This window comes from Artemia sp. Qi Xiang Cuo, chromosome 15 (genome assembly GCF_049724085.1).
Source record: "Artemia sp. Qi Xiang Cuo chromosome 15, ASM4972408v1, whole genome shotgun sequence".
Classification (NCBI taxonomy): Eukaryota; Metazoa; Arthropoda; class Branchiopoda; order Anostraca; family Artemiidae; genus Artemia; species Artemia sp. Qi Xiang Cuo.
Window position 1 is genome coordinate 54,239,966 of NC_142808.1, and position 15,088 is coordinate 54,255,053.

At 34.2% G+C, this 15,088-nt stretch overlaps 2 pseudogenes across 1 annotated transcript in view; one reads left to right on the plus strand and one right to left on the minus strand.

Moving 5' to 3' along the window:
• Positions 1-15,088, minus strand: part of LOC148943860 (uncharacterized) — a 137,561-nt pseudogene that overhangs the window by 66,558 nt on the left and 55,915 nt on the right. The gene's annotated exons all lie outside the window — the stretch shown is intronic.
• Positions 8,010-15,088, plus strand: part of LOC148943861 (uncharacterized) — an 8,572-nt pseudogene continuing 1,493 nt past the window's right edge.

A 15,088-nucleotide genomic window follows, 5' to 3' on the forward strand; every position in this document is an offset into this window, starting at 1 on the left:
ATGTTTAGGAGATAACCATAGACTCTGTTATAATTAAGTAATATTTTGTTTTATATAGAAAAGATACATGCCTAGAAAAAAACAAAAAGTTATCATTTAACATCAAATGCCACCATTGCAATTGTTTCTGAGTCTTCATCCTAGAACCTGGCTATAGTCCCATGCTATACCCTAAAGTTAATTTAGGCCTGGTTTTAAGTGGGTTTTAAATAGATTGTCAATAGTTCATAAGGTATATCAATAGTATGGGAAGTATCAGGAGTATTTCTTAGCTTTTTCATAGTCTAGAATAGAATTCAATGGAAAATTCAGACTCAAAACATGTTTCTCAGATCTTGTGAAATTCTCATTTCTATAAGGCGGGAAATAATTGTCAATTAATAAATCGTTGATAAGTTTCTTATTCCAATCAAACAGATTTTTTGTTTCAGCAGTTATTCATATAAAATTGGGACAAAAGTAAAACTTCTTACATACACAAAATTGTTTTGAGAATTGGGCAGCCCCCCTTCCCTTCTAAGTTTAGTTGTAATTTTTGTGTCCAATTGTTTTTTACCACAGGGGGTTATGTCATTCCCAGAAGTATAAACAAAGGCATAGCAGTTGAACCAGCTGTCAAACATGTTCCTCTTCCCATTTTGTAACTTTCATTCCGTTTGCAAAAATATCTCTTTTCTATTGCATAAGTTTTCCACATTAGAACCCTTTGATCAAAACGAAAGTTTTTTAAATTTAACTCCCTTTATTCAAAAAAATGGAAATGAAAATCGAACATATTTATAATGCTTTTGATTGCTGAGGGAGGTTAACCTATCCTTGACAGTGTATTACGAAAAATGGTTTTGCACTACTTGAAATGTGTCATTATAACTTGTCTTTTTCCAGGTGCTTTTTGCTTATACAGTCCTGGGTAAAACTGATTCACAATATCTAACTCTTGATGCTAGTATTATATGTTTCATAATTGACACTAGCTCTGTTCTGAGATTCTATCATGGACTTGCCTCAAATTCCAAATATGGCTGAAGTCATCATCCCTTTTGCATCTTCAGTTATTAAAAATGGTAAGTTATCCAATTAAGTTTTTGGAATAAAACAAAAATTGCTTTGCTTTGGTAAATATTTTTAAATTTTTTTCTCCTCTTGCTATTCTAGTTTTCCTCAGTAAAAAGAAACTAAAATGCCACCATATACACACTTAGAACTATCCTTTAAGAATTAAGGGGGCTAGAATGAAGTTGAATAATTGAAGGCAATTCTGCACATAAATGGGTTTTAAATGGATTGCCAATTTTTGTTAAATTAAGCAATTGTTTAATGTGATGGAAATACTTCAAGAATATGCTGTTTCTGATGGAAGTACTTTAAGAATGTGCTGTTTCAGTTGAGAAGATATTAGATGCTAAAGACTTATTAATCTGAAAAAATTTTTCTCAGATTCAGTCTTTTAGCAGAATAATTTTCTCTCTTTTCCCTGTGTGCAGGTATTATAAAAAAAGACGTTACCAGTAAAGTAGAGGTTGTCATGATACAGCCAAAATTTTGTCTTGCAGACCAACCACTATCTCTTGTCTTAATTGTACGATACCGTTTTTCAAAATGGTTTATTTGGATATCTTATAGCTTGCACACCAACATTTGCAGAAAAAAAAACATGACCATAATTCAAATACATTTATTTTGAATATTTTATTTTAAATAAAATAATTGCTCAAACCATGAAACTTTTAATTGTCTTTCATCAAAATAACTTGTTATACATTGAACTTTTTTCTGCTTGATTTTCTTTGAATATTGCTTCTATGTATTCTTTTGCACAATATGCTTTCAATTCACTTGTATGGAATGGGAAATTGCAATATATGAAACCAGCTTATGTGTAGCTTGTATGTTTTTGAAGGACCTTTTTTCTTTATTTCTTTGTTTTTTACATAGAAGGTTACTGAAAAAAAGTGAAATTGATCATTATAATAATAGTTTTGGGAATACCTCAACAGTGGGGGGGGGGGCGTACGCGCAGTTGTATTTTATGCTTCTTGGCTTTAGAAAATTAGGTAAAAATATTACCAGAACCATTACAATGATTCAGCTATACTAAAGTAAAAGCCATTGTACAAACAAAAGCCATGTTTTTTTCTTGCCAGTTTGAAGTTTTAATTTTAAATACTTTTTAGTGCATATTTTTTGGATCTGATGGCATTTTTAATGAGTTTAGGAAAAGTTTTTGTAATTCCAATAATTTATTTTTCGGAATGACTTTTTTACTTTTAAGACTGATAAAGATGGTCGTGCTTATTCATTTACCACTTCCACCATCCCCCACCCCTCCCATGGTCTATTTTCCCACATGCATCCAATTAAATTTGTCATATGACCATTTTTTTCAAAATAGTGCAAAGGTCAAATAACTGTCTCGAGCATGGAAATCCCCACCTCCCCACCAGTCCCTGGTGCAAGGTCTGCTAGTTTAGCCCCTTGTTAACATATAAGGTCTTTAATCAAGAAAAGAGGACAAGTTTGATCCTGGATTTTCAAAAAAGCTTCATGTATTACTGTAAATTTTTTGGAATTGTGGAAAGGGATACCAATCACAACCAAAACATCCTTTGTCCTTGCTGGTTGTGAAACGTAAATATCAATATCTATTGAACGACTCAGGGTATTTGGTTGAAACTTTTAAGGTATGTAGAAGGGTTATTGAAGAAAGATTTGAGGGCGACCAACCTCTCCTTCCCTTGCCCTTTCTATTAGCCCCCTCTCCTCAAAAATTGTTGAAATGTTTTAACTATTATTTTGTCAAATCATTCAAAAGGTGTAAGAGCTATTCATACAGGGATTTGATTTTGCTTTCGATTCAATTTTGCTGATTTCTCTCCAAAAACATACAATCAAAGTTAGAAGTAAGGCAGTTTTCTTGATTTGAATAGTCCATTTTGAAAAGTCACATGATTATGCCTATGGGAATAACGTGACCCTTCAATGGTTTGGAGAGGAACTCTGAACACAATCAAAAAATATTAAGTACATGTTCAGATGAGCCCTCTAACGATATTCTAGGACTACTGGATCGATACAGTTACCCCTGAAAAAAAAAGAAAAAATATGCATCTGTGATCTTTCTTCTGGCAAAAAATACAAAAATACAAATTTTTTCAGATATGAGCTTGAAACTTCTATGGTAGGGTTCTCTGATACGTTGAATCTGATGGTGTGATGTTCATTAAAATTCTATAACTTTCAGAGGATGTTTCCCCATTTTTTCAAAAAAGGCCAATCTTATCAGGTGCGTAACTTTTAATGGGTAAAACTAAACTTAATGAAACTTATATATTTGAAATCAGCATAAAAATCTGATTTTATTGATGTATCTATTAGTATCAAAATTTCGGTTTTTAGAGTTTTGGTTACTATTGAGCCGGGTTGCTCCTTACTTACAGTTCTTTACCATGAACTGTTTGATTCCCATTCCCCTTTATGATGGAAGATGGACATGATTCCTATATTAGGTTTATCATCCTTTAATTCTCAGTCACATACAAAAAAAAGCTTTCAATGGAGAGAGAGAGAGAGAGAGATAAGTTTTTATTCTTCATTATATACACATACAATATTACATGCTATTATTCCCCCAAAGGCTCATTGGCCTGTACAAAGGGGGAAGACATATGAAATGCTTACTCAGAAATGAAAAACAAAAGAAAATTTAAAATGATCACTTACTCACATACAAAGGAGAAGAAAAGAAAATATATATAAAATGAAAAATATATAAAAAATATAATAAATAACCTAAATTAATTAATTAGATTAAACAGACTAAAAAAAAAAAAAAAAAAAAAAAATTGAATATTCTTTACCTGGCTAGACACTTTTTTAAATTAATTCATTGCATATAAAAAATTGATAAGAATCATGAAAACTCGGCACTTGTCAATTCAAAGAAACACACTCAAAAATAGAACTTACGTTAATCCTAATGATGTATACCAAAACATGGCGATAATATAATACTTTCGAAACAAAATTATGAAAACTACGACAAAGAATTATGGAAAGCAGGCCACGCACAACGCATTATATTAAATACCTGACCCAACTTAACCTAGCCCCTAACCATCTCTGAAAAATTAATTAAAAACATCTCACATAAACCCACAACATCAGGCTGTCCATCAGAAACAATTTGTCTTAAATTATCAATTGACGAGGAGAGACCCTGAATGTTAAACTTAAATGCTGTCAAAGAATAATTTCCTTTGGTAACCTCCGCTCCCCCCCAAATCCGAAACATATTTACTATAACAAATAGGGTTTATATTAATCGGACTTTGATTAACCTGACCCACAGAATTATTTACGATACTAATTACGTCGAAAGGATTATTTTCAAGCTCGCAAAGGCGACTCTCATGGCTTAAAAAATTCACAAAAACAGGTTTTACTTGGAGTCCATTAAAGTCACCAGATGAACCAAAAATAAATCCTTACTTAAATCAATTGCAAAAGAAAAACCTGTCAAAGGATTACAAACATACAAATAACTAATTGGACAGCAGGTATTATCGGAATGAACCATTAGCACTGAAAGAGAAACAAAAATGAAAAAATAAATAAATAAAGTAAATAAATGAAAATCAATGAACTGTGGAAGGCATTTACAAAATAAGAAAAATACTAACAAGTCACATACTAATGCATTCATGCGAATAGTTAATTTTACGTATACGAGTTTCACCCGGAACTTTGGCTAGAACTTGTCCATGATCAGACCAAACACTTCTTGGACCAAAGGAGCTGCGAGCCGCGTTTAATAGATCGCGACGCTTTTTAGTTAGGTTTTCAGACACAAATACACCTGACTTAACCAACTTACTTTTTGCTGCAAACACTTTTCGAGCAATATTCAAGTTTGAAAATTTTACCAGGATGGGGGCAATTTTCACATTCTCAGTTTGAGTAGCAGGCTGACGGAATCGATTAGCCTTTAAGAGGTCCATTTTTTTGAAATCTTGCAAGCCCATTATTTTTGTTATCACTTCAATAAGATTATCCATCAATTCCACATTGGGGTTTGGTTTCACACCGTAGAAAATTAGGGTGTCAAGTAAGGTATCCTGCTCAAGTTGGTCAACCCTGTCCTCTATTATAGAAATTTTATTTTCAAGCAAGTTCACAGCTTTATAAAGTCTTTGAAGGGTTGATTCAATTTTTTCAAATTTAGCATTATATTCAAGGGAAATAGAATTATAAACTTAGTTCACAATATCTTCACTGATAATTTCAGAAGCTCGGCGATCTTTCATTGTGTCTGATACGCCACGAGAAATGTCATTCATTAGGTTGGACTTAGTGTTGATTAGTTCCTCTTGAGTTTCATTTATTATTTCCTTTAAAGTTGATGCTGCTGCGGAAGTCGGAGTTGACGGCGCTAGGCTGGATTTTATTTTAGTTTTTTTGGGTAGAGACAAGTAGGTTTTACTCTTAGTCTTGAAAATATCAGGGAATAGGCGCTGCTCTTCAAAAGCCTTATTTACATCTTTATCTGTCCTTGTACAGGCTTCTTTAAAGTGCTCATTCCAGTTGCGGATATGAACTTCAGCTATAAAATGCTCAGAGTGGGTACCGTAGCAAAAGACTAGGTATCTAGATTGATTTTTCTGGTCTTTTGTGGTTTTTATAACCACTGATGGGCATAAGGGGTATCCCCGAAATGAAGCTAGAACAAGATCGAACTCTTTGTATTTCGCCATTATACAATCTGCAGATACGAAGGGGGGGGGGCACTACAGGTAACAAACTTCAACTACTAAATGTTCCATTCTTACACCCCAAAGTACTCACGCTTGTAATATGTGCTTAGTTCCTTACACAATTTCAACAAATTTCAGCAAGAACTATATCCGATTCAATTGAAAACTTGTTTAGCTCTTCACTCCTTGAACTCTGACAATGAACTGAAGAAATAAAAAAGAAGAAATTATCTTAATATATAATTGACTATTTTTTGATTACTTTTGGTGGATTTACCTAAAAGTTCATTATACTGAAAATTAATTTTTTTAACTTGTGGAAATATTTTTTTCGTAAAAAAATACCTCAAGATTAATTTATGCCTTAGAATTTGACATCTATTTTTAATATCCTTATTATTATTGAAAAATCTTTTATGTTTAAATAATTGTTGGTAAAAGGTTGAGTATGTTATGTTTGAATGAACATTACTTCTAAGGAACAGTAAATTAATTACTTCAAAATCTAAATCGTTTGTTTTATTATGTTTGCTAAAATCTAATTAGCTATTTTTAAAAATATTAAAATTTAAATCTACATTCTTTTTGTCTTGACCTTGGTACATGACAATGTTTAAGGATTAACTCGGACGGTAAAATTTTTTTCTAAGTATTAGGAGTCTCCACAAAAAAAATATCCATATCTTATAATATTTGAAAAAAAATATTTTAAATTATTTTAGCTATATTTACTTATCATGTAAATATACTATAGTCTAGTGAAAAGCATGTCTGCTATAAATGGACTGAATACCTTTAATTGCCTTTTACAAATTACCATTGAACCTTATAAAAGAATGAAATAGATCAATTTCCAGTAAATCAAATATCATTTCTAACTTATGGTATCTTCAACTAATAGTACAATTAATGAAATTTGTCCATCTTGTTTTTATATTGTAAATTTATATTTAAAAATAACTCATAGCAAATGAAAGGAAAGATATCTTTATAACATAATTAAGAATTTAGCTTTATAAGATAATTTTAGTAAATGCAGACGTAATAAAACCCACAGAAAATAAAATCTTTACGAAAAACATGCAAAACAAAAAATTTTCACCTTTGACCTGTGACATTTGTTTTTGCGACCGGTTTCCAACGGGTAGGGTTGAAGGTATTTTTTACTATGTCATAATAAAGGCTTTGCAAATCTATGCCCCAGTTTCTCAAATTTCAAGATTTTTACCCCGTTTTAAAAGAAATCACTGGACTATTAGTTGAATTCACCTACTTAACGTGCTTTAGTATTTTACAACATTTTAGTTTTTGTGCTGTTCAAACTGTACCTAAAATATTTTTTTTAAATTAATTTATTTACCCAATATTTTATTCTCAAATTTATAGTTCTCTTAAAACAAACTCGGTTTTAAAATGACTCATTTTTGTTCTTAATATTTCCAAATTTCGTCAAATGCTCAATTTTTTTTTTGAGTGTTTTTATATGTCCTATGTCCTTTTTATTTAAGATTTGTTACAGAGGTTCAATTTGGTTTGCTTTGTGATAATGAGGAACAGGTGATTTGAGGTGATTTGAGGCTTCTCCCAAAGACTTTCATTTTTCTCTCAAACGAAAAGTTGTTCCTGTTGACTTTTTTTCTGGCTTTTCAGGAGCATTTAAACTTTAAACTTATACACCTGATTTGGGCCCAGCACGTTTTACCAATGAAGGTTTGCTAAAGCTTTTTATAGCAAATAGTTTCAGGTAACGAACTGTCAGTAAGGAGAGACTCGGTCCAATTGTAACAAAAACTAAAAAAACTTAATTTTGATATCAATAAATGCATGCAAAGAATTGGATTTTAGTTCTAGTTCCAAATATTTAAGAAGAATTAAGTTTAATGCTACCCATTAAAAGCTACGAGCCTGAGATAGTTTGTTTAATTTTTCAAAAAGATGGGAAACATCCTCTAAAAGTCATGAAATCTTATTGAAAATCCTACCTTCAATTTAGTCATATTAGTAAACCCCAATGTAAAGGTTTTAAGCTCCCATCTGCAAAAATATGGAATTTTGTTTTTGCCTGGAAAATAATCACGCAGGATCGTTTTTTTTTTCTCCCCAGAAGGTTATCGGGCCGAACTCTTTTATTACGCTTCTTTACCATCTTTCACAAAGCACTTTTGTGAATTAACAAGGCCAATTTCTTTAATTGCCTTTCCCTTCTTTCAAAATCCTTGATCGCAACCTAATTTGACGTAGCATTCCTAATTGCATAATATGTTGAAACATTCCCCTTTGATGTCAGTCGATACAAGTCGAAACCCTGAAACTTTATCACCTAAAAACCGGTAATTATGCCCGCCTATTGAAACTAAATTTGTTACCGCTTAGGAGTTACTAATATAAAACTGCTGGCAACAACTTTTAAATAAATTGATGAAAACGTCTTTTTTGAACTAATCAGGAAAAAAACTTAAAAGTCAAGTTGTTCCTTTCAAAATCCTCTACAAGTCCTTGTTAAATTTATTAAACTTGTATTTACCGTTTGCTCTTACAAGTTGAAATGGAATTTGCACGAAAAAGTCTAATTTAGAAAGCCAAGTAAAAAATATTAAAAAAAATAGCAAACTCAGATTATATTGCTAGATCAGGGGAACAGATAGAAACCAAAATCGATGCCTTAATGCGTCTGTTGTCGCCATACAAGCTAAAAAAAATTAACATGGAAGAGATAGCCGGGATTGTTTCTATTCCGTTCCTCCTTAATATTAAATAAAAAAAACAAGTTTTTTAAACTGAAAGTAAGGAGCGACATTAAAACTTAAAACGAACTGAAATTATTCCGTATATGAAAGGGGCTGGCCCCTCCTCAACGCCTCTCTCTTTACGCTAAATTTTTTTACTGTTTAAAAAAATAAAGTTGTGTGACAGAATCGAAGTTTAGCGTAATGAGTGAGGAGTTGAGGAGGGGACAGCCCCGTTCATATCCGAACTAATTTCTGGTAGTTTTAAGTTTTTACGTAGTTCCCTACTTTCAGTTAAAAATACTTGTTTTTTTTTTATTTAATTTCTGATCGTTTTTTAGTTAATGCAGCTTTTATTTGGCTCGCCGTCATTGAATAAGTAAACAAAATTTGCATAAAAATTTTACTTTTCTTTTGCTAAATGACTGTCTCTAAATTTGGTTCCGACATAATTTACAAATTAACTTACGTAACGAACTTCTATAGTCGTATATTTTTCTTCTTGAAAAAAATAATAAGTTGCAGATTTTTGCAGATATGAGCTTGAAACCTATGTTATAGGGTTTTCTGATACGCTGAATCTGACAGTGATTTTCATTAAAAATTTTTTCACTTTTAGGGGATGTTTCCCTCCTCTTTAAAAAATCAGGTAAAGTTTCTCAGGCTCGTAGCCTTTGATTAGTAATACTAAACTTAACAAAATTTGTATATTTAGAATCAGCATTATAAGCCCATTCTTTTGATACATTTATTGACATCAAAGTTCCGTTTTTAAAAGTTTCGCTTACTATTGAGCCGTATCGCTTGTTTTTTTTTTATTGTTTTTTTTTATTACGTTTATGTTATTACGTATATGATGGGGTTCTCCCCTTAGTTAATACCACGCTCTTTACGTTAAAAGTTAAAACAAATTTTTAATTCACACACCCCTGAATCACAAAGGCCGTTTAATTAGAATAGATAGCTTTTTTGAAAGCACTAAAAAAACTGTAGCGTAAAGAGCGAGGTATTGACTTGGGGGAGAAACCCCTCATATACGTAATAATTTCTGTTCATTTTAAGTTCTAATGTTGCTTCTTAATTTCAGTTGAAAAAACTTGTTTTTTTTTTAATTTAATTTCTGATCGTTTTTTAAATAATGCTTGGGAATCCAGCGCCCCCTTCATAGAAATGTCCCTTACCCCAAAGAAACATCCTCCACGGAAAGATTATTCCGAGTAACCCCCTCCTCAAGCCCCCCGCCCCCCCCCCCCCAAAAAAATTTCTTCCTGAAAATGTCTGTATACTTCCCAATAACCAATACAATATGCAAGCAATGGGCAAAGTTCATAACTTGCAGCCCTTCCCCTGGGAACTGTGGGGGATTAAGTCATCGTAAAAGACATATTGATCAGATTTTTGACTATGCTAAACAAAATGGCTATCTTAAAATTTTAATTGGGTGACTTTGAGAAAAAAATGAGCGTGGGAGGGGGCCTAGTTGCCCTCCATTTTTTTTGGTCACTTAAAAAGGGCACTAGAACTTTTAATTTCCGTTCAAATGAGCCCTCTTACGATATTCTAGGACCACTGGGTCAATACGATTACCCCTGGGGAAAAAACAAACAAACAAATAAACACGCACCCGTGATCTTTCTTCTGGCAAAAAAATTCAAAATACCACATTTTTGTAGATATGAGCTCGAAACCTCTACAGTACTGTTCTCTGATACGATAAATATGATGGTTTGATTGTAACTAAGGTTTAACTACTTTTAGAGGGTCGTTCCCCCTTTTTTTGAAAATCAGCCAAATTTTCTCAGGCGCATAACTTTTGATGGGTAAGATTAAACTTGATGAAACTTATATATCCGAAATCAAAATTAAAATCTGATTCTTTTGATGTATCTATTGGTACCAAAATTCCGGTTTTTAGAGTTTCGGTTACCATTGAGCCGGGTCGCTCCTTACTTACAGTTCGTTACCACGAACTATTTGATTTCCGAATTTTGTCAAATGCTCAATTTTTTTTTTTAGTGTTTTTATATGTCCTATGTCCTTTTTATTTAAGATTTGTTACAGAGGTTCAATTTGCTTTGCTTTGTGATAATGAGGAACGTTTTGAGGCTTCAGACTTTCATTTTTCTCCCAAACGGAAAGTTGTTCCTGTTGACTTTTTTTCTGGTTTTTCAGGAGCATTTAAACTTGAACCTTATACACCGGATTTGGGACCAGCACGTTTTACCAATGAAGGTTTGTTTAAGCTTTTTATATCAAATAGTTCGAGGGAACGAACTATCAGTAAGGAGAAACTCGGTCCAATTGTAACAAAAACTAAAAAAAAACTGAATTTTGATATCAATACATACATCCAAAGAATTGGATTTTAGTTCTAGTTCCAAATATTTAAGAAGAATAAGTTTAATGCTACCCATTAAAAGCTATAGCCTGAGAAAGTTTGCCATATTTTTTTAAAAAGGGCGGAACATCCCCAAAAGTCATGGAATCTTATTGAAAATCCTACCTTCAATTTAGTCATATCAGTAAACCCCAATGTAGAGGTTTTAAGCTCCCATCTGCAAAAATCTGGAATTTTTTTTTTTGCCTGGAAAATAATCACGCAGGATCGTTTTTTTTTTCTTTCTACCCAGAAGGGTATCGTGCCGAACCAAAATCCCTAAAAAAATTAGTGAGGGGGTATTTAAAAGAAATTAATATTTGTATTGTGCTTTTTAAGTAACCAAAAAGATCGGAGAGGAACTAGTTCCCTCTCATGCACCCTTTTCCCCAAAGTCGGCCGATCAAAATTTTGAGACTGCCATTTTGTTTGGCATAGTTGAAAGGTCCAATAACTATGCCTTTGGGAATGTGGAATATGGAATGGGAATATTGAATGGGAAATTATGTAATTTGCTCACCGTTTACATTGTGGTATTTTTTATTGGGAAGTTTTTTATTTTATTACGGTCACTACTAGGGGGCGGGGGTATTCTCTACGGGGATAATTTTCCACTGAGAGGGATGTTTCTGAGGGTTAGCTTTCAAGGAGAAGTCTTGCAAAGTGGAAATTTTCCAGAATCCCCATACAAAGCTCGTTTTATTTGTCTTAATTTCTCATTGGTGGCTCAATTTTACACGTGGACTTGTCTGTTTGGTGGAATTGTCTGGAGGAAGTTTTCAGTGGGTTTAAATTCTGGGGGGGATTTGACTGTGGAAGAGGATTTTCCGATAGAGTAATTCCGCGTGGGATTTGTCACCTGGAATAATCCACTGTGTGAAAACAATTTCGGTTATCACACAGTGATAAACTTTTAGGGATTTTTATTTGAAACACAGTTATTTTTTCCTAATATTTTATTTACAAAAGGTCTTATCAGCAGTTTTATAATGCCTAGAAGACAAATGAACAACCTTGACCATCAATTGTGACAAAACCATTCTGAGAAACTAATATAAAGGATATTGATTTTTTTTTTTTTTGGTTTATAGTAATGATAAACGAAAATGAAAAACAAATAAATATGCAGTTAGAATACTTGTGTCATAATGAGACAAAACAAAAGTAAAAAACAAAAAGTTATCGGGTTAGAAGATAGGCGGCAACAGAAGTTAAAATAAGTCAAAAACAAAAGTGAAGAACAAAGAATTTTGTGGTTATAAGACGGGCGACAACAAGCACAGAAAGAATTAATGAAGTGAAGAAAAGAGGAATATTCGGTTAAAAAATACTCCACATAGAGCACAAAGAAATGTATGATCGGAAGATAAGCTGCAGTATGAATGGCAAGCAACAGTAAGAAAGCGAGTATCAAAAACGTTTCAAAAATGATGTGTAGAACAAAGAATTGTAGTGTTAGAAGACAACCGACAACGAAAATCCGAACAAGTCATAAATGAACAGAATCAGAATCATTTTAATGAAAACAGGTGTCATAGACACATTAAAAAAAATGCACTAAAAGACGCTGTTTTTTACATGAAAACACTTCTCTACATTTTATTAAAAGAACTTTAAAAGACAAAAAAGGAACAAAGGAGTTACTAAGTCTGTTTGTGCGGCACGAGACGGGCATAAGTTTGCTTTTGCTTCTGGTATTTGCGCGGACAGGCATTTTAGGTGGTAATATTGTCCTATGTACAGGACTAGACAATAAAAACTGGCCAAAACGAATCATCAGCTGAAAACGGCGATCGCGAAGGGTTGGTATTTCAAGTGACTTCAGAGCGGAGCTGTAATCTACAAATTTGTCGCAAAGAATGATCTTTACAGCTCGTTTCTGGATCCCCTCCAAATCATCACTTAAGTAATCTATGTGATGAACTTGTGGGCCCCAGACGGGACACGCATATTCAAGGATGGGTCGAATAAAAGTGAGGTACGCTGTTTTCAGCTGATACACTGGAAAACATAGGCGGCGCATCGCCACCAGTGTCCGCATAGCATAATGTCCCTCCTTAACCATCTCTTGTACATGAATAGAGAACGAACAGTCCACACTAAAGGTGACACCCAAGATAGTCGCACACGAAGCAGAAGAGAACAAAGTCGGCGGGGTAGGTAAAATCGCGTTTAAGTGGGTTGAACCTCAAAACCTTTGATTTATTCTCATTAATTTAAAGACTGTTCGCAGTACACTGTGATTTAAACTGATCGAAAAAATTTGGGTCGAACTGGGCTACAGCTTGCGAATTCTTTACGTGGTATTTAAGAAGCGTAGACAAATCATCGACGAATTTAAAACGATCGTCAAAGTCAGAAAGTACATAGTTGATAACAGCCAGGAAAAGAAGAGCTGCTAATTTGGTACCTTGTGGGGCGCCACATGTAATTTCCACCCATTCCGATTCAATATCACTGGGAAAAAGGGCGTACACTTTTTGCTACCTGTGACGTAAGAAATCAACTACCAATTGGAGGATGTGCTTACGGGCACCCATTGACTTGAGATTCTGGGCGGCAAGAGGGTGCTTAATCAAATCAAATGCCTTTCGGTAGTCTACCAGAAGTAAATCTACAAACGAGCTTCCAAACTCCAACCATTCAACTGCTAGGTGATAAAGCCGTACTAAATAAACAGACGTGCTGCATCCCTTCAAGCAACCATACTGGAAGGGGTCAAGTGACGGTGAAATGTCTGTGAGAAGTTCACGATATATGAAAGATTCTGCAACTTTAGCAAAGTTTGGTGTGATCGAAATAGGTCTTAACTGATCACATGTCTTAGGTCCTTTAACTTTAGGTATTACGCGAACATAGGCTCGCTTCCAAGTATCGGGAAAGGTTTGTTCACTGAAGCACTGATTGATGATCGATGCCAATGGTTTGGCTAAAAACAAGACATATTCGCGAATAAGTTTGACCGGCAACTCACCAGGGTAGGAAGAGCAATTCGGTTTTAGTTTTTGAAGTTATTTAAAAACAGTAAATTTGGTAAACTTTTTTATTTCGTCAGTTTCACAATCGACTAAGAGATCAACCAGTTCGGCCTCTGTAATTGAGGGGTAGGTGGTACAAATGCCAGCAAAGAACTCGTTTACGTCTGAAGCGCTCATTTGAGATCCGTCAGGCTTGGGAATTTTTAGCTCACTGTTAACTGACTTGCCAGTCATTTGTTTCACTGTGGAATGCCACTTCCGACTGCTACTTTGGAGAAGGGGTACTACCTTTTCCCGAACATAATTTCTTCGCTTGAAACGATTGAAGGCCACGATTCGATTTCTAAGTTTCGCCGCCGCGGCTATTTTTCCGGAACTGTGCAGCTTGCACCTCATCTTGATCATTTGTTTGAGATCGCTTGTGATCCATGGCTTATCGGATTCACTTACCACTACAACTTTAGAGGGAAAAAACTTGTGAAACATCTCTAACAGAAGAGAGTTAAACTGCTGAACTTTGCTATTCAGGTTTACTATAGAACACAGGTCGTCGAAGCAGTAAGTCCCGATCCACCGACCGAAATCGCAGATTGATTGAGAGTTAAGCGGACGAATAGTCACTTTGGTTCTCTTTGGCTTCGGCTGGTTGTTTTTGGCTTGCCAGAGAATTACATAATGATCTGAACTCTGGAGAGGACCCAACGACCGAGGGGAGTAATAATTGTCACTCATGTTTGTAAAAATTAGGTCTAGAGTACTGCCACTCTGGTGCGTAGCAATGGTAACTACCTGCTTCAGATCAAGGACACTAGATACCCATTGTCTGTACGTCTGGTTAAAATCGCTAACTAGTATGAAGCCAGGATAGGCATGGGCACGACGAAGTTTGTCGATGTAGGTCTGTAAGTAGCTGATAAGCTCTTTCCTATTTTTTGCACTCTCTGGGTAATACACAGATGCAATTATCAAACATGAGAACTTTTTTGATAGTTTGGATGGTTTGCACTCTACCCAGACAACTTCGTGACACGAATCGGTTGGTATATTTAACAGCTTAGATGAAATGTCATTACGAATATAGATACCAACGCCACCACCTTTTCTACTCAAGTCTCTATCACGGCGAGTGTTGAAATAGCTAGTGTAGCCTTTTATTCTACCCATTTCATCAGTGATATCCCAGCATTCGGTAACTGCGGCAATAGGAACACTTACTTCTCTCAGCAGTATCTCCATCTCGTCAACTCTATTTGTTAA